This window comes from Stenella coeruleoalba (genome assembly GCF_951394435.1).
Source record: "Stenella coeruleoalba genome assembly, chromosome: 1".
Lineage (NCBI taxonomy): Eukaryota > Metazoa > Chordata > Mammalia > Artiodactyla > Delphinidae > Stenella > Stenella coeruleoalba.
In genome coordinates, this window is record NC_137169.1 from 172,166,052 (window position 1) to 172,183,714 (window position 17,663).

The 17,663-nt window shown below is 39.5% G+C and overlaps 1 protein-coding gene across 11 annotated transcripts in view; it reads right to left on the reverse strand.

The window, feature by feature from the left end:
* HMCN1 (hemicentin 1) overlaps positions 1-17,663 on the reverse strand; it is an 883,583-nt gene that overhangs the window by 725,918 nt on the left and 140,002 nt on the right. Inside the window, exons 1-2 of one of the 11 annotated variants that reach the window (XM_079903105.1) lie at positions 16,828-16,850; positions 10,033-10,145 (exon numbers count right to left, since the gene is read on the reverse strand). The exons of 8 other annotated variants lie outside the window; for them this stretch is intronic. The gene's annotated coding sequence lies outside the window, so the exon portion shown is untranslated. Of the gene's footprint in view, positions 1-10,032; positions 10,787-16,827; positions 16,851-17,663 lie in introns of those variants that run through there. 2 more of the 11 variants (XM_079903112.1, XM_079903103.1) reach the window with 2 other exon arrangements.

A 17,663-nucleotide genomic window follows, 5' to 3' on the forward strand; every position in this document is an offset into this window, starting at 1 on the left:
CAAAGGGGAAAGAGGAGGAGGGATAAATTGGGAGATTGGGATTCACATATAGATGCTACTATAAATAAAATAGGTAACTAATGAGAAACTACTGTATAGCACAGGGAACTCTACTCAATACTCTGTAATGACCTATATGGGAATAGAATCTTAAAAAGAGTGGATATATGTATATGTATAACTGATTCACTTTGCTGTACAGCAGAAACTAACACAACATTGTACATCAACTATACTCCAATAAAAATTAATTTTAAAAAAAGAAAGTTAATTTTTTTAACAAGAAAGAAATGGTGGAATATATTTTGAATATTTTCTTTATTTAGTTTCTTTGTATTTTACATTCAAGTATAAGCGTCCAGTCTAACATTGCAATTTAATACTGTGAGAGGTAGTCACTTTACTATTAGAGAAATACCTTGATTTCTGGCCCAGGTCTACCACTTACTAGCTAGTCAATTAACCTGTTTCCCCAAATCACAATATGTTAAATGTTAAACAGATACCTTCTTGACCATAAACATGATATAACTTATAAGACAGTACTTGTGAGCCATAAAAATACTCTTCCAATGCAAAGTGTCATTGGACAGTAACAAAAGTACATTGCCACCAAACAAAAAGGAAATTTTTCAAGAGTGGTTTAACTTTGCCTTCTGAACAAGGGGAATTTAAAGAGAGAGGGTGGGAGAATTTAATGAAGCAGAATGAGGGAAGCATAGGATTAAGAAGTAATAAATGCTTCTGAACAAAGAAAGAGAAGAAGAAAAGTGCTCTCTGCCTCCCTCCCTCCCGCGCCCTCTCTCTCTCTCTCTCTCTCTCTCTCTCTCTCTCTCTCTCCCCCCCCCCCTTCAGATGAAGAAAATGAAGTTCAGAGAAATAACTTCACTTTGGGAAATTCACATGGAACTGAGATAAAACCCTAGACTTCCAATGTCTCACACACTGAAAGCACCAAACTCATATTAATATACTACACTTTAGTGAGCCTTATTCAAAGGTCCACAGTGGACACACAACTCTCTCCCACAAAGCCACGGGGCAGACATTAGCTCACTTGAGGAATGACCAGGTCACACTCAGAACAAACCAGGGACTTGACCTCTTTCCACATCAATCCCACATCTATCTGCTGCCATGTGCTCTTATTACTAGACAAGCAAAGACCATCCCCTTCCATTTGCATACTAGCTCTATTTTCCACAAATTTCATTCCTCACTGATATATTTTCCATTTTTCTTTCTACTCGATCATTGTCCGTCTTGGCAGAAAAAGTGCTCTTCCTTTCCCTTTCCCTTCCAACTATTACATCATTTCTCTTCTCGCTGTTAGAGAAAATCTTCTTAAAAGAGTTGTCTAGGTTTGTTGTCTCCAATTTCTTTCCTCCCTTCCTCTCTTAAACCCTTCCACTTCAGGCTTTTGACCCCACCACTCCCCAATGACCTCCATGTTGCTAAATCCAATGATCAATTTTAAGTCCTCATCTGACTTGGTCTATCTGCAGATGACTGCTCATATGAGCTGATAATCCCCTTCCCATTAACAAATATTCCCCTGATTTCTCCCAAGACATGTTTGTTTGGTTTTCCTCCTACCACTCTGGCTGCTCCTTTTCAACATGCTTTGCTATTTCCTTCCTTCTCTTTTACCTTCTCTTTTAGTCAGAATGCACAGGGCTCAGACCTTGGACCTTCTCTTGGACCATCATATACTTGCGTATGTCATCTGGTGACTTCCAAATGTATATCTCCAGCTCAAACTCTCTCCTAGACTACAGACTTCATATCTTACTCAACGCCTCTATTTGGATATTTAATTGACATCTCAAACTTAAAATTTCCAAAGTTGAACTCTTGATCTTCCTCCAAAATCTATTCCACTCACAGTTTTCCCAGCCTCATGAATAGTAATTTTATTCTTTCAGTTACTTAGGCCAAAAAACTTATATTCTTCCTTAACATCCCTCATTCTCTCAGCAAAAATTCTTGTAGGTTCTTTCTTCAAGTTATATCTGGAATCTAACCTCTTCTCACAACTTTCATTACTACCATTCCAGTCCAAACTAAAATCACCTCTGACCTGGATTATTGCAACAGTTTTCTAACTGGTCTCTCTGCTTTCATCCATGTACTCAGAACTAGTGTATGTATTGGAAGAATCACCCTGCATGCTGTGTTGAAAAGAACTGTAGAGGGACAAGGGTATTAAGTAAGTCCCCTACATAAGAACCTTCAAGTTGCGAACTTTCAAAGATGCGAACATGTGTTCGCAAGTCCAATCATGTTAGTTCAAGTGTCTGCGTACATTATCAGGTGCGTGCATCCTCTACAAGTGGTTGTGCTTTTGTGCACTATACCGTATAGAGTACAGTAGTTCAGTGTCTTTATTTCAAACCCAGAATGTCTGGAAGCAAGCATAAAAGCACTGGTGATGTAGCTGGTACTACTGTACTTTTCAAGGTACTGTACTGCAAAATTAAAAATGCTTTATTTTTTGTGTTTGTTTGTTTATGTGTTATTTGTGTGAAAAGTGTTATGAACCTATTACAGTACTATATAGCTGATTGTGTTAGTTGGGTACGTAGGCTAACTTTGTTGGACTTACAAACAGATTGGACTTAGGAATGAGCTCTTAGAACAGAACTCTTTCTTATGTAGGGGACTTACTGTATTTTAAATTTTACAGATGAGAAAACGAAGGTTTAGAGTGGTTGAGTGGTTATTCAGGGTTACTTAGCTAATAAAACATTAAAAATTGCTCTTTTTTACCTCATGCTTTTTTGTAATTATGTTATAATTCCTCAGTATGTAGGCTGCCCGTACTTACTGCTTTGCCTGGGGCAGTCCTGGTTTACACGTGTTGTCCTGGCATGACTGAATTGTGCCTCCTTCCACCTTCAATACGCCCTGGTCTAGATCACAAAGGATATGAGATAGATACTTGGCATATAGCGTATATTTTTCATTCTATCAATAAGCAGGAGTAGGACTATGTGGGTACTAATATAGATTGCCCCATTTGCTGTCATTAACATCGAGTATTGAGTGAGGTGAGTACTGGGTCAATAACTGTCAGCTCCCCTAAGCTTCCAAGAATCATTTAACTCTAGGAGATCAATTAGAAATGCCCCAGTGGAAGGCATCAATGGCTCTTGGTCAATGTTTCACTTTAGAGTGCCCACATCCCCCCTTCTCAATGACCAGTACTCACATAGGTGATTCCTCAACACTACCATCACCTTACTCTTAGCCCAGTCCTTCACTCCTACTATCTGACAGACATTTTGAGTCAGATTTGCTGCTAACATTAAATATGACCTTACCTCCAAACCTGCTCTCCCTTCAGAACTTCTCAGTCATATGAATGAAGCCATCTGTCACCCAGACTCAGACTGCAAAGTCATCCTTCACCTCCTCCTTTGCTCTACCCTACCCTATTCACCTCTTCCAACCACCCAGGCTTGTTCATCACAAATGGACTTTTTTGATCTCTGTCACTGGGGAACAACAATAATCCCTGCCCCAGTCCCTGCAGAAGCTTTATTTGGGAAAGCTTTCACAAGTGCTGCTATAATTACAGCATTCTCTTTTTCAAAGCATGCATCCTTCAAAGTCCATTCCAACTCATAACTTCTCCCAGGAAGCCTTCCTCCTGCAGAAAGGCATTTCTCCCTCCTCTGCATATCCATCAAACCTCTTATCTGTACCACTTGCTCAACACACTAACCACCTGGTACTGTTATCTCTTTAATTAGAGTATGGCAGCCCTGAGGGCCAGGATCCTATCTCAGATATTTTTTAAAAATCTCCCTGAAGTTTAATGTAGCTCTTGACACTAAATGTCTTCCCTGTTTGTTAGCAGGAAAGCTGAAGGACAGCCAAATTAGATAAAGCATACACTGACTAGGATTTGAGGAGGCCTCTAAGAGTATTTTTCGAATCTTCCTTAGAAAAGCTATTGGAATAATTTCTAGATTAGTCATTAGTCATACCATTTCATCAAACCCCTCTGGGAAGATTTTAATCAATATGTTGGAAAAAATAGTTTCAAAGATGAAACTATATGATTCATTTGCCCTAAGAAACACTGCTGGACTTTCTGAGCTCCTTGAGTATATTTTTCATTTACATATATCTTCATTCTGGAAATATTTTCTGAATTTGTATTTCTTAAAAAACAAGGGGAGCAACAAGGATTTACTGTGTAGAACAGGGAATTATACCCAATATCCTGTAATAACCTAAAATGGAATATAATCTACAAAAAAAAAAACTGAATCACTGTGCTGTACACCTGAAACTAACAATATTGCAAACAACTATACTTCAATAACAATAATAAGACTCCCCCGTGCAAAAAAACCCACACAAATGGGGATATGTTAATCGAAAGAAAATAAATTTGTATTTTTGACTTTCAATACACATGCAAAGTACTGTGTCATTTATCTCTTCTATTTCTTTGAAACAGTCATTCAAGAAGAATTTTGGTAAAGCAGAAAGAGAACTAAATTGAGAAAGATCTGGCCACACAATGTGATGTATCCCAGTCTCTCTGTCTAAAACTTACCACCATCCACTCTGTTCTAGTGTTTGTGTTTTGCTTCTTCCAGGTCCCCTTCCAACTAAAATGTGATCTTCGTGAGAGCAGAAACATTGTCCATCTGCTTCTTCAACCACTACTTGAGTGGTAAAATTTAAGCAAATCATTTAGTTTCATTGGGTCTTACTTTCCTCATGGGTAAATTTTAAACACTGAACTAGATAACCTCTATTTTCTCTTTGATTCATTTTATTACAATATAGTGAGAAGCATAAAAGACAAAGCTAATTGGGGGTTGTAGTGGCCAAGAACTCTCTAATCAATTAAGGCATCTGCTCTAGCTAATTGAATATTTTCCATTAAATCTTTACTTTCCTTGCTTAAATCACAAAGAAATATAACAAGCAAATGTAGCCCTATAATATAAATTGGTTATTTCTGTTATTGCTTCTATATTTCTCAAGGCTAGACCAGATTCTCACTTTAAAAGTTGACGATCTCTTTAATCTCACTGAGATCCAGTTAATAGACCAAGATAATTTCATTAAATGATCTAAAGTGGTTTTAAGTTTTGAATTATCTTCTTTCCTAAAAAAAATCTTTCCCACTATCCATCTTTTCTATCATTCTGCCCATTTGCAAAAGTAAAGCAGTACTTTAGTATATACGGGATTAGGAAAATCAGATAATTAGAAATTCAAGTTTAGAGATAAATTAATGAATGATTACTTACTTTGTGAAATACTTCTTAATTCCCATCCTCCAAGAAAAACGTACTGATTATGTACTTGTCAACTAATGAGCTATCTTAAAATCATTAAGGCAGGATTCAATTTATAAAAAAGAAACTCAACTTAAACATGGCAATTGAATGAAACAAGGAGACCATCATGAACCATACTTTTGTTTTAAGTAAGAAGTTGAAAATGCTGTCTTACATTTATGAAGTGGAAGATATATCATTAGGAAATCAACAGGATAATTTGTAAGCTCACAGAGAGGGACGAAATGATTAATAGGAGCCATTCTGGATTCACAAAGAATACCAACTTAAACTTACTTCATGTTTCAATAGGAATACCAACTAGACTGATAGATAAGAAGAATTCTATAGGCATAAGAGGATCTGAATTTCAATATTTCTAGATAATTTTATTGAGAACATGGTGAAATGTTGGCTGATAATCATACAGTTAGGCTGATTTCATAATTGGTTGAAGGGCCTACCCAAGGATACCAGTCAAAACATTGATATCAACTTAGAGGGGTTCGATGCCATATTCTGTACACATCGCTGTATTATGGGGACTTGGAGGATAAATGACATAACTAAAATGAGTGGATAACAAGAAGCTAGGTGGAATAGCGAATTTCTGGGATAATGAAATAGCAATCCAAAATGAATTCAAGAGAGCTGAATCATGCAATTAATTTTACATGAAAATTATACAGATAACCAGTCGTCAGGGAAATGCAAAATAAAACAACAATTAGATAACACCATCCACCTCTTTAAAATGGCTAAAATTAAAAGAATTTGCAATAATGAGTGCTGGAAAAGACATGAAGAACTGAAACTGTATACATTACTAGTGAGAATATAAACCAGTACAACCATTTTGGAAATTGTTTGTCAGTGTATACCAAACAAAACTTAGCATATACTAAGCAAAACATATATATACCCCATGACTCATCAATTCTACACCTGAATATATAACCAACAGATGTGAGTACTTGTATCTTCCAAAAGACATGTACTAGAATTGTCATGGTTGCTTTATTCAAAAAAGACAAACTGTTGAATAGATACATAAATTGTGGTATAATTCATACTACAGAATGCAACATAGCAATAAAAAAAGAGTAAATTTCAGCTTTACTCAACAATATGAATAAATCTCACAGACACCAGTGTGAGAACTGGAATCCCGCAATTCCATTTATATGAAGTTCAAACAGGCAAAACTAATCTACAGTTACAGAGGTCAGAATAATGGTTACATGTGGGGAGCTGTTGACTGTGAGGGGCCATGAGAGACTCTTCTGAGGTGCTGGAGAATTTCTATATGTTGTTCTGGGTGGTGGTTAGATGGGCATTTATATAGGCAAAAATGCAGATTAGTGCTTGTTACTGTCTCTAAATTACTCCTCATCAAAATATTTATATATTTTGGGCTTCCCTGTTGGCGCAGTGGTTGAGAGTCTGCCTGCCAATGCAGGGGACACAGGTTCGAGCCCTGGTCTGGGAAGATCCCACATGCCGCGGAGCAACTAGGCCCGTGAGCCACACTACTGAGCCTGCGGATCTGGAGCCTGTGCTCCGCAACAAGAGAGGCCGTGATAGTGAGAGGCCCACACACTGCGATGAAGAGTGGCCCCCGCTCGCCGCAACTAGAGAAAGCCCTCGCACAGAAACGAAGACCCAACACAGCAAAAATTAATTAATTAATTAATAAACTCCTACCTCCAACATCTTCTTTAAAAATATATATATATATATATATTGATGAAGAACTGCACTTAGATTCAAGTAAGCAATTCTACAGAATAGAGGAGATCCCAAACAACCACATAAATGAAGATATTAATAGCTTTTAGCTGTATACACACAGAACATGGGTAAATGCATGAGTAAAAGTTAATGAGGTCTTAATATTCATAAAAATGTGGTGTCAAGAATGAACAATCCTACTAGGCCTTCTCTGCAATGTTTAGACTACACACAGGGTATTGCAGTCATTTCCTTCTGCAGTGCTTTAAGGAGAACATCAACAAATTGGTATCTTTCCAGAGAAAAATAACCATATGTTGAACATCTGAGCAAAGTCTAAAACAACTATTTTCAGCATGGGGAGAAAAAAAAAAAAAGACTTAAAAGGAAATCGGATTTATTCTACATGTCTTTAGAAGACTGAAGTGGAATTAACAGGTAGAAGTTGCAAGTAGGTTGATTTTGTTTCAACATAAGGAAGAACTTCCTAAATAATAGAGCTTCCAACAAATTGTCCCAAGACGTAGTAAGTTGAAACAATGAGCAGACATCTGCCCACATACTTAGAGGAGGTACTTGTCTCAGTTAATGAGTTAAATAAGATGTCCTCTAAGATCCCTGTTAATTCTGCATTCTGTTACGTTACCAATCAACATTAGTGTATATATTGGGAAAATTTGGCAGGAGTAAAGGGAATCAATCCACAAGCAGGCTTTTCTGTGCAGAAAGTCACCAATTGTGTCCTTCCACTTAATCGAGAAGTTTCTCTCCTACAGCCCTGGGCTCAGTCACCACTCAAAGACTACAATACTTAGAAGAGCTCCCCTAAGTGAATGAAACACATTTCTGAAAATGATACAAATAGGAGAGTCTCTTGACAATGATTTTCCTGATTACCCATAATTTAAGCTATAACATTTTTTATATAAATGGCTTCCTTTTTTTATTATTATTTCCTTGACCTCTATCTCATAACACGGGTGATAACTGAGTGAAAGGGCACAAAATCAGTTTTATTGCTCTTATGATAATTGAACAAAATGTACTCCAGAATCCCTGGAGCACTTGAAATGTCACTAGCAACATACAACCGTATTCTTCCACTAGCACTGGATTTTGCCATTGTTACTAATTTTTTGCTAATTTAGTAAGTAGTAGTAGAGCTCAGAGTTGTTTCAATTGATATTTTTTTATATAAAGTCAGTTGCTTAAAAGAATTCAAAGACTTTTTAAAGAAGAAAAGCAATGCCAGAGTAGTCCCATGTTATTCAGTGTATCATGCTGCAATCAGTCCGAGTCTGTCTGAGCTATAAACCATTTACTGCCCTGACAGGGACCTCTTCTGTCCTCACACAGGCAAGTGGTTCCACAGGATGGCAAACATGCAATCAATGCCACCTTTCTTTGGCCCTGGTTGCACATGACACTGTAGTATTACCACTTTCTCATTATCCTGTTATACTTAGTCTCAAGAACAGTTTGTCTCTCCTGGTTCTAGTAATAGTAACTTTCATACATAGATCCACAGTAGACAGCACCCCCATGAACAGTTCATGGAAACAGGTGTGCACCCCAACGCACCCCTAATGAGGACATTGTTATAAACCAAACTGGTCACCTCTGCATGGTAGAATTTGAGGTAACTCTTTTTTCCTTTCGCTAGTCTGTATTTTCTAATTTTTCACAGTGAACGTGGAATGCTCCTATAATTTGAAAAAATCATCTTGATGGAAACAGTGACAGATGGGAGGAATATTAATAGAGAGAAAAAAGGATTATATCTCTAAACTGTATTCCCTTTGTTCTCAATTTTTTAAAAAGAAAAGACTCCCAAATAAGCTCCATTGATGCATAAATTGTAAAAAGCCATAGGTCAAGGTGAAGCAAAGAGTGCAGACGTAGAATTCCACAAAGACTCTGGGTTGGACCACTGTAAAGGCACCTGCTTTTCTAAGTCAGGGAAGACAGGAGGGAGATGTTCATATGAGCCCACTTTGAAGCCAATGAATATTGGATTTTATGCAAACACTTTTCTGTTTGAGTCCTAAACAGTTACGCACACCTAGTTTATTGTCCATTACCAGGAAATATTAATATGTAATCCAACAAAAGGCAGGTGGAGAATCCACAGGCACTTTGACCTCATTATAGGCTGCTTAATGACCCTTCTGTTTACATTTTCATATATAATTAAGCCACAAGAGAATTTATAACTGGAAAAACAAAAGATCCAAGAATGATCATTGAATTACCCTCACTAAGTTCTGAGAAGGCCTTATAGTTCCCAAAAGCTTGACCCAAACAATTTCCAAGGCAAATGCTGTTTCTTCCCCTACCAGCCCATTAAGTCTGTGTTCGTGGAAAACTTAAGGAACAGACCTCACCTCACTACCTTAATCCTTCCTCATGTACTTGCAACCAGCCAGAATGCTGGGCAAAGAGGCAATTCCAATGAACCTTTGTTCTGTAATGGGAATATCAGTTTTTACTAATGTACAAAGGGATGTAATTATTAGGGTCTACTTCTTTAAATATTAGAGCTAAAATTACTTTTAACTGCAATTACTAAAGTAAAAAGATCTGACACATTTCAATTTAAAGTTCAAAATGTACACTTAAGAATATTCTGAGTGCTTTTTTAAAAGCCATTTGATCTTAGATATATGTACATATATATATCACAATATTCATTAAGAAAAACAGTAGATATTTAGAAGAGAGATTAAACAATTTGAGGGGTTTAGATGCTTAGAAAATTGTATATGGAGGGTAAATTTTTTGAAATAAAAATATAACAAAAAAACTTTAAAAGAAATCTGGTTAATAAGACTCCACAGAAACGACCTTTAAAATAACTGAGTTGAATTTTCAAAATATTAATGTTGTAAAATTTATTGCATAGAGGCCTGGGATATGACATGAAAACAGGTTTGTTCCACATTTATCAGGAGCCAGGGCTCAAGATGTGAAAAATGACGGGAAGGGGCATGCTAACCTGTGTCTGAGGAAAGCAGACTGGATCCAGGAGCCAAGGCTTCACTAGAGAAGAGATTGTGTGGATAGAGACAGAAGTCTCAGCTGAGCAGAGCAGGCCAGGGAGCCAGGGGCCTGTGGAAAAAAAAAAGTGGGAAGGGTGCCTGGCAAGGGCCAAGGACAAAATCCAGAGATTGCTCACTGCCTGGGGATTCATGCAGCTTCAAGAAAAGCCACCCCAGACAGCAACTATAGAGATAAGTCTGCCCCCAGACTGAAACGGACTTTGCTTCTCCAGAAACCTCAGAAGCAAAGAGAGAGAAAGACATCAGCTGAATAAGTCCAGCCCAGCTCTGGAGGGCGAGAGTCAGGATGAAACAGAAGAATTCAGTTACACAGACTTATGCAGAGGGGTTACCAGAGTATGCCCTGGCTTCCTTTAGCCAAGGCAGAGGGGCAAAACGAGGGGCTTCTTAATTGTTAACTGACTCCAAACAAAGGAGGATAAGAAGGTTGGCATGTAATCTGTACGTACCCTGAAATGTCCCTCGGTAATAAAGGAAATTTGCACTAAAATCAGCCGACAAAGATGAGCTGTGCATCTCCCCTCTGCATGGCCTGCTCTTTTCCTGCCTCTGAGTTGTTTCTCGTTGTTGCCACATCCCTTGGGAATCAGGCCTTTCAGCAGCTACATGAGCAGAATTAGAATGGGAACTTCACTCTCCCCCTAGATCCAATATGGCTGCACCCCAAGGAAGCCAGTGTAAGCTTCTAAAAACACAAATCAGATCTTGTGAATATTCCTTGTGTGAAACACTCCCCTAGCTTCTTATTACTCTTAAAATAAAACCCAAACTCCTTGTCATGACCTCCAAGCCCTGAGCCATCTGGTCCCATTCAGCCCCTCACCTCCTCAGCCACCTATCCTTTCTTTCCCTCTTCTCCTCCACAAAAGACCTGAATGCACTGTCATCCAAGAGAATGGCTTATAATCAAAGACCTAGGCATATGTTCTTTAATTTACTCAAAATTGTTTAGGTCTGTATGGTTCCAGAATGATTTAACACAGCCCTTAATCATTATTTAATCAGCATGATCAGTAAATGTAGACGCAGTTATTTTGACAAGCCTAGATTAAAAATGGCTCTCCCAGTCTTGGAAATGATCTCTATCCCATACATTGCTACCCTTCATATTCATGCACCTATCATCCTTAACTTTCAGGAATCATGAGGAGAGAATACTGTCAGAGCTAAGACCTAGAGAGTAGACAGTAACATTTCCACAAACATCATTGAGAAAACGTCTGTCCTTGAAAGCCAGGATCACCTCCAAAGACGAGCATCATCACATTATTTTAACAGAGCACAGTTTTTTCCTGCTAAAAGGCATCTGGTCCGTAGGATGGTTTTATTCTGTTTTGTTTTTAATTGCAGCATTTGCAGTCGGTGCCCAGCTCATGATTGGGTCTTCAAACAGGCTCATTGCCCATCTTACCAAATGCTGCATTCTCTCACGCAGCCAAGAGAACTCTTTACTGTTTCAGCATTCCAGGTGACAGGGTGGAAAACACAAACTCCGGGAGCCTAGGAATCAGACTTCTTCGGGTGATCTCAGCACAGATGCAGCAAGCTTTGAGCGAATCATGATGGAGTTCGAGCTTTAAAATGTGTGGGTTTTGACCCAAGGCCTAGTGATGCAGGAATGCCCTGCCTCCTCTCCTGGTGATGGGTGGAAGAGAGACTTCACCATCTGAGAGACAAGCACCAGTTTTCATCACTGCCATCTCTTTCAGATTTGCTGAGAGCACCACACCTTGCTTGCCAGATTATAAGAGCATGGGAGGTAACAGTTGGGGCAGGTTTCCACAGCGCCCAAACAAGTAAGCTTTCTCTCCAGGCATAGAAGCTTGCTATGGCCCTTAGAAGGATCAGCCCATTTTCCAGGGCCTGTCTTCAGACCCTGGGTCACTTCCTCTGCAACTGGCAGTGTGCAGAAGTACTGGTAACATGATAGTTGTTTAAAGTGTGTACCGGACCTTTGACCTCTCTTTTAAACCTGGTTCACCCACCACCCATTTGAGCTGCTGGCCGCCACCTGAAGAGAGCGACTGTCCACCAATCACTTTTTACCAGCTGACTTAACCCCCCTCTTCTTATTTCTGCTCCCCCATTCCATTCCACCTCTCCCAGGCTTTCATCCCTTTGATTTAAACTTTCATTCCTTTTCCCATTGGCCCTAAGACTTCATCACTGAGTTAATCTCCCTTCATGACCTTTGGCCCTCTCTAGGATACACTTCATGTTCATTCTCTCTCTCTTCCCCCTCCTGATCTATTTCACCAACTTACCCCACTCCCTCCCGGCTGTGGTCTCCAGCCCACCTACAAGCGGCCCCAGAAAAGAAGTCCAGACATTAGGACTTTGACAAATGAGGTAACTTGTCAGCTCCACCAACTCTAAAGGCTAAATCTCGGGTCTTTCCTTTCTCCCATTTTCCTATCCCACATCTCTATTTTTTTCACCCAAAAGTCAACATCTTAAAATCACATTTATCTTTTCTCTAAAAATAGATTTCTTCTGGATGATTTCTCTCTTTCTGTTCTTCGTGCCATCATTTCCCCCCTCACTCACAAATTTCAGAATGCTGGCCTCCTGTTCACTCAACTCGAAGTTGTCACACAGACCATTGCCTTTGCCTGGAGTACTCTTATCTTCCTTCACACCTGGCTAACTCCAACTCATCCCTCAAGTCTCACCTTTAGCATTCCCAAGCTCTTCCCAAGTGCGTATTACCACTGTAATCCAAATATTTACTTGTGTGATTATGTATCTGGTGTCAGTAAACCCGCATTGCCCAGTCCAGTAGCCACCAGCCATATGAGGCTGCTGAGCATTTAACATGTGGTGAGTCTAAATGGAGATGTACTGTAAGCATAAAATACATAGCAAGTTTTGAAGACTTAGTACAATAAAAAAAATGTAAACTATCACATGAATAATTTTTATGTTGGTTATGTTGGCATGATGGTATTTTAGATACATTGAGCTAAGTGAAATATATTTTTAAAAGTTATTTTACCTGCTTTTTATCTTTTTTAATGTAGCTATTAGAAAATTGTAAGCCACAACATGTGCACACATTATATCTCTATTGGGCTGTGCTGCGGTAGACCTTAAGCTCCATGAGGTCAAGGCCATCTTGTTCATGAGGGTGTACCCAGCTATTACCCCAGTGCCTGACACATGGTAACAAGATTAGTAAACATATTTCAGAGAAATTTTTCTAGACAATTGGGATTTGAGTGCAGGATTCTTCTTTATAGAAAAGGAGGAATCAAAGAGAAACAACTAGAGATAAGGGAGTGTAGGAGCTCACCCCTCCAGCACTGCATGCTCTCTGCCTGCCAGGGACATCAGAGCTTCCTTCAGCCTTACACATTGAGTTATGAGTTAGGGTCTAACAATAAGTAGACCAGCATAACTAAGAACAGAACAAGACAGGGGTCTTAAAAGACTCTCTCAAAAGAGAATCCCAAAACCAATTAAACAGGGACATAGTTGGTTTACACTCTGGCACAACCTCCTAATCTCCTCATGGACTAGTGACAGTTGACAGACACACACAGGTGCTGTAGGCCATTATAATGTCTTTGACTTTTAGTTAACGACAGGGGAGCCCGTCGGAGAGTTCTGAGCCAAAGAGTGATTTAGTCTGACACATTTTTGCAGAATCACTCTGACTCCTGCGTTGAAAAATGCTGATGACTTGGACCAAATTCAGAAACAGTGGAGGTCATGTAAAGTAGTTGGATTCTAGACATATTTTGAAGGTAGAGTCAATAGAATTTCCTGACAGATTGAACGGGCAAGAGAAAGAGAGGGAATCAAGGATTGCATCAAAGTTTTTGATCACTACTGCTAGAAGGAGAGATGGAGTTGCCATTTATTGACATGTAAAGACAAGGAGGAAGTGTGAGGAAAAAAAAGAATAGGATCTTGGTTTTGAATATATTAAGTCTGAAAAGCCTATTAGAGCCCTGTCAGGAAATATCAAAAAGGTAGTTGGACATAAGGGTCTGGAGTTCAGGGACTTCACCTAACACCTCCTCCCTCTTCCCTAACCTCCAGCCTCTCCAGACTAGACCTAGGTTTGCCAAAGTCATTTCCTGTAATAACTTAAACCATGGAAATTTTAAAACTATTGTTAGACGGACATTACTAAGAGTCGCTTTACATTGTTTATTTTTATCACCACAATTAGGCTGAAGGTTAAATATGATTATCCCCCTTATCGATAAGAAAACTGAGGCTTAGGGAAGCCAAATATCTGGCTCAGGATCACAGAGCCACGAAGTAATAGAATGAAACAGCTCTGCCTGCCCCCAAGCTCCTGTTCTTCAGACTGCCTTGCTGTTCAAACACTTGCATGATCTCCCCTGGGGATGTGGTCATGGGGACTCCCGCCTGCATTGGCTGGGTGAGACCAAATGACTCAGATGCTTCCCAGCTTTACAACTCGAGGTTTCTATAAAATGTATTTTGATATCGAAATGGCTTTGGGAACTGTTCATGTCTTTTTTCTGAAAAACCTCAGTAGGAAGGAACAAGATTCCAGTTCAGGAAGGGGACTGGGTGCTTCAAAATCAGTCCACACAGCAAATGGGTTCGCCCTTTCCACCCTAGCTCCAATTCAAAGACCTTTAAAATGAATGTTAAAAAAAAGTCCAATGATACTATCCTCGTTACCTGTAGTAAATATACACAAACACCCACCGAACTTATCATAAAGCAAAGACTCAGAAACTAAAGACAGCTCACATTTGAATAAAAATCATAAAATCACTGCAGGCATATTCGTTAATACCACTGTTCCATTATTGTTCTCATTCTTCCCCCACCGCCCTCCCACCAAGTAGCCCTTAATGATCCTTTCATTGTTCTGCCCACCAAAAGTGGCTTTTGAGTGCAGGAAGGTATCAGAAGGTCCCTACTGAGCTGCCAGCTGGGGAAGTGTCACAGGTCACTGAACTCTAAAATGAGGTGTCTCTGTAACAAAAGGTCCCTTTCCCTTGGAACAACTTCAAGGGGATCTCACAGTGTGGCCCCCACTGCTCCTTTTGTATTCCAGTTTGATTAAACTGGGAATTGTTCTGTGCTCAGGGCTGTTGAGAACACCAGGTGGTAGATTCTAGAGATAAAGGATTATATAGATCCTTTGTTAGAAACAGCTGTCCCCGTGGTATGACTTACAATATTTGAGCACAAGCCTAGGAGCTTCCCAGACCCCCTAATGGTTATGCACAGGAGACAACGATAAATCCTGGTCCCAATTCCCTCACGGCAAACAGTTGCTGCTGGTGGCTAAACATAGTCTAGCTACTGGCTAAAAATGAAAAAAACTAAAAAAATGAATATGATAAAAGTGAACCAAAGCAAGGAAAGTAAGAAGAAATATGTACAAGATGCAATAGCGATTGACCTTCAAAGAGCCTGGGTGTCAGAAAAAAATGAAATGGTTTATCTTCTTGACTATAAACTCCTTGAGGACCTGCACCATCTCTTGTTCAACATTGTTTTCCCATCCTTCACTGAAGATGTCTAATAATAAATGTAATAATGAGAGCTAATATTTATTAAGCACTTCTATGTAACTCTATTAGTTTTCTATTGTTGCATAACCATCTACCACAAGCCTAGTGGCTAAAAGCACCCGTCCATTATCTCACAGTTCTGTAGTTCAGAAGTCCAGGCGTGCTTGACTGGGTTCTCTGCATAGCATCTCATAAGGCTGAGGTCAAGATATCAGTCAGCTGAGCTCTTATTGGGAGGTTCTGGGAAGAATCCACTTCTAAGCTCATTCCTGTTGTTGGCTGAACTTAGTCTCTGCAGCTGCAGGACTGAGGTCCCCAGTTTCTTGCTGGCTGTCAGCCCAGGGTCTCTATTAACTCCTTAAGGATGCCCACATTCCTTCTCAGTTGGGCTGCTCCGTTGTCAATGTTGCCAATGGCACATTAAGTTCTCCTCACACTTGGAATCTCCCCGACTTCCTCTTCTGCCATCAGCTGGAGAAAGCTCTCTGCTTTTGAAGGGGCCTGTGTGATTAGATTAGGTCCACCAGATCATCTTCCTGTCTAAGGTCAATGGTGCCTGGATAACACGATTGTGGCAGTGATGCTTCATCATGGTCACAGGCTCTGGGGATTAGGGCAGGACATCTTTGAGGGCTCTTTGAGAAGTCCTACCTGCACAGGCAGTCATGGTTCCAAGTGTTTTACCTTTAATAATTCATCAATCTTCACAGCAACCCTAAGTGGTAGGTTCTATTACATGCCCATTTTATAGATAAGGCACAGAGAGATTAAGTTAATAGCCAAGGTCACCCAGCAAATAAATGGCAGCATTTGGGTTTCAACGCAGACAGCCTGACCTCAGAATCCTACCTCCTATCCACTATTACACATTGCTACTCAATTGACTATCTCTAGAATTAATGGATACATGAATAATTGCATTAGGAATGGGATTAAGAAACAATGCTAAGGATGAATAAATTTCTTGATTTGTACAGAAAATTTTGTATATAAGTTCTTATGTTAATTGTTCTGTGAAGGGGATTCTCAGAGTCTCAAAGACATAAATCTTAGAGATCTCCATATACCTGAGAATCTCCTACAATAAAATACCCACCCTTTTAGACTTGAATTAAAACATGTAAATTATAAACATTTGAGGCCAATATGGAAACGGTACAACTCCTTTTGACCTTGAGGCAACATTATAAATAATCCTTTGTTCTCAGTTACTTTCTTCCATACCACGCGTGGCTGTGCCCCAGGACAATACTAATAGTCATGCAGGACGACGCCAATATGCTGATTTGGATTCTGGGAAAATACATTTGAGAAAAAAAATCAAAAGAGCCAAAAATTAGAGTTGAAACAGCACAAGAAATAAAGAACGACCAAATATTGAAGTCATTCCTCATATCTGAAAGTTTTTTACATGCAGCTCTCATTGCTAAGCTGAGGTGAGGTGGAAATAGCACTGGATTTGAAGTCAGAAACTTAAGTGCCAGTCCTGGCTCTGTTTCTTATGTGAAGTTGAATAAGTCATTTAATTTCCTGAACCTTACTCACTCCACCTGTAAAACAGAAGTCATAATAATATCTACCTCACAGAATTATGGAAAGAATCAAATAAGACACTCATTTCATTTGGGCTTCTATAACAGGATACCACAGACAGGGTGGCTCACAGAATTCCTCACAATTCTGGAGACTGGGAAGTCCAAGACCGTGTCTCCGGCAGATTTGTGTCTGGTGAGAACCTGTTTTCTCATTGACGACTGCCTTCTCACTGTAACCTCATACACTGGAAGGGGCTAGGGATCTCTCTGAGGTCTCGTTTATAATGGCACTAATCCCATTCATGAGGGTTCTCTCTCATGATCTAATCACCTCCCAAAGGCCCCCTCCACCTGATACCATCGCCTTGGGGATTAGATTTCAACACATAAATTTGGGACAGACATAAACATTCAGTCCATTGCAGATACGGAACGGGTCATGTCCTCCTTGTGAACTGTAAAGTACAATACAAATGTTACATGTTCTTGCACCAGGTAACCAAGGGACTAATGGGACAGAGGGAT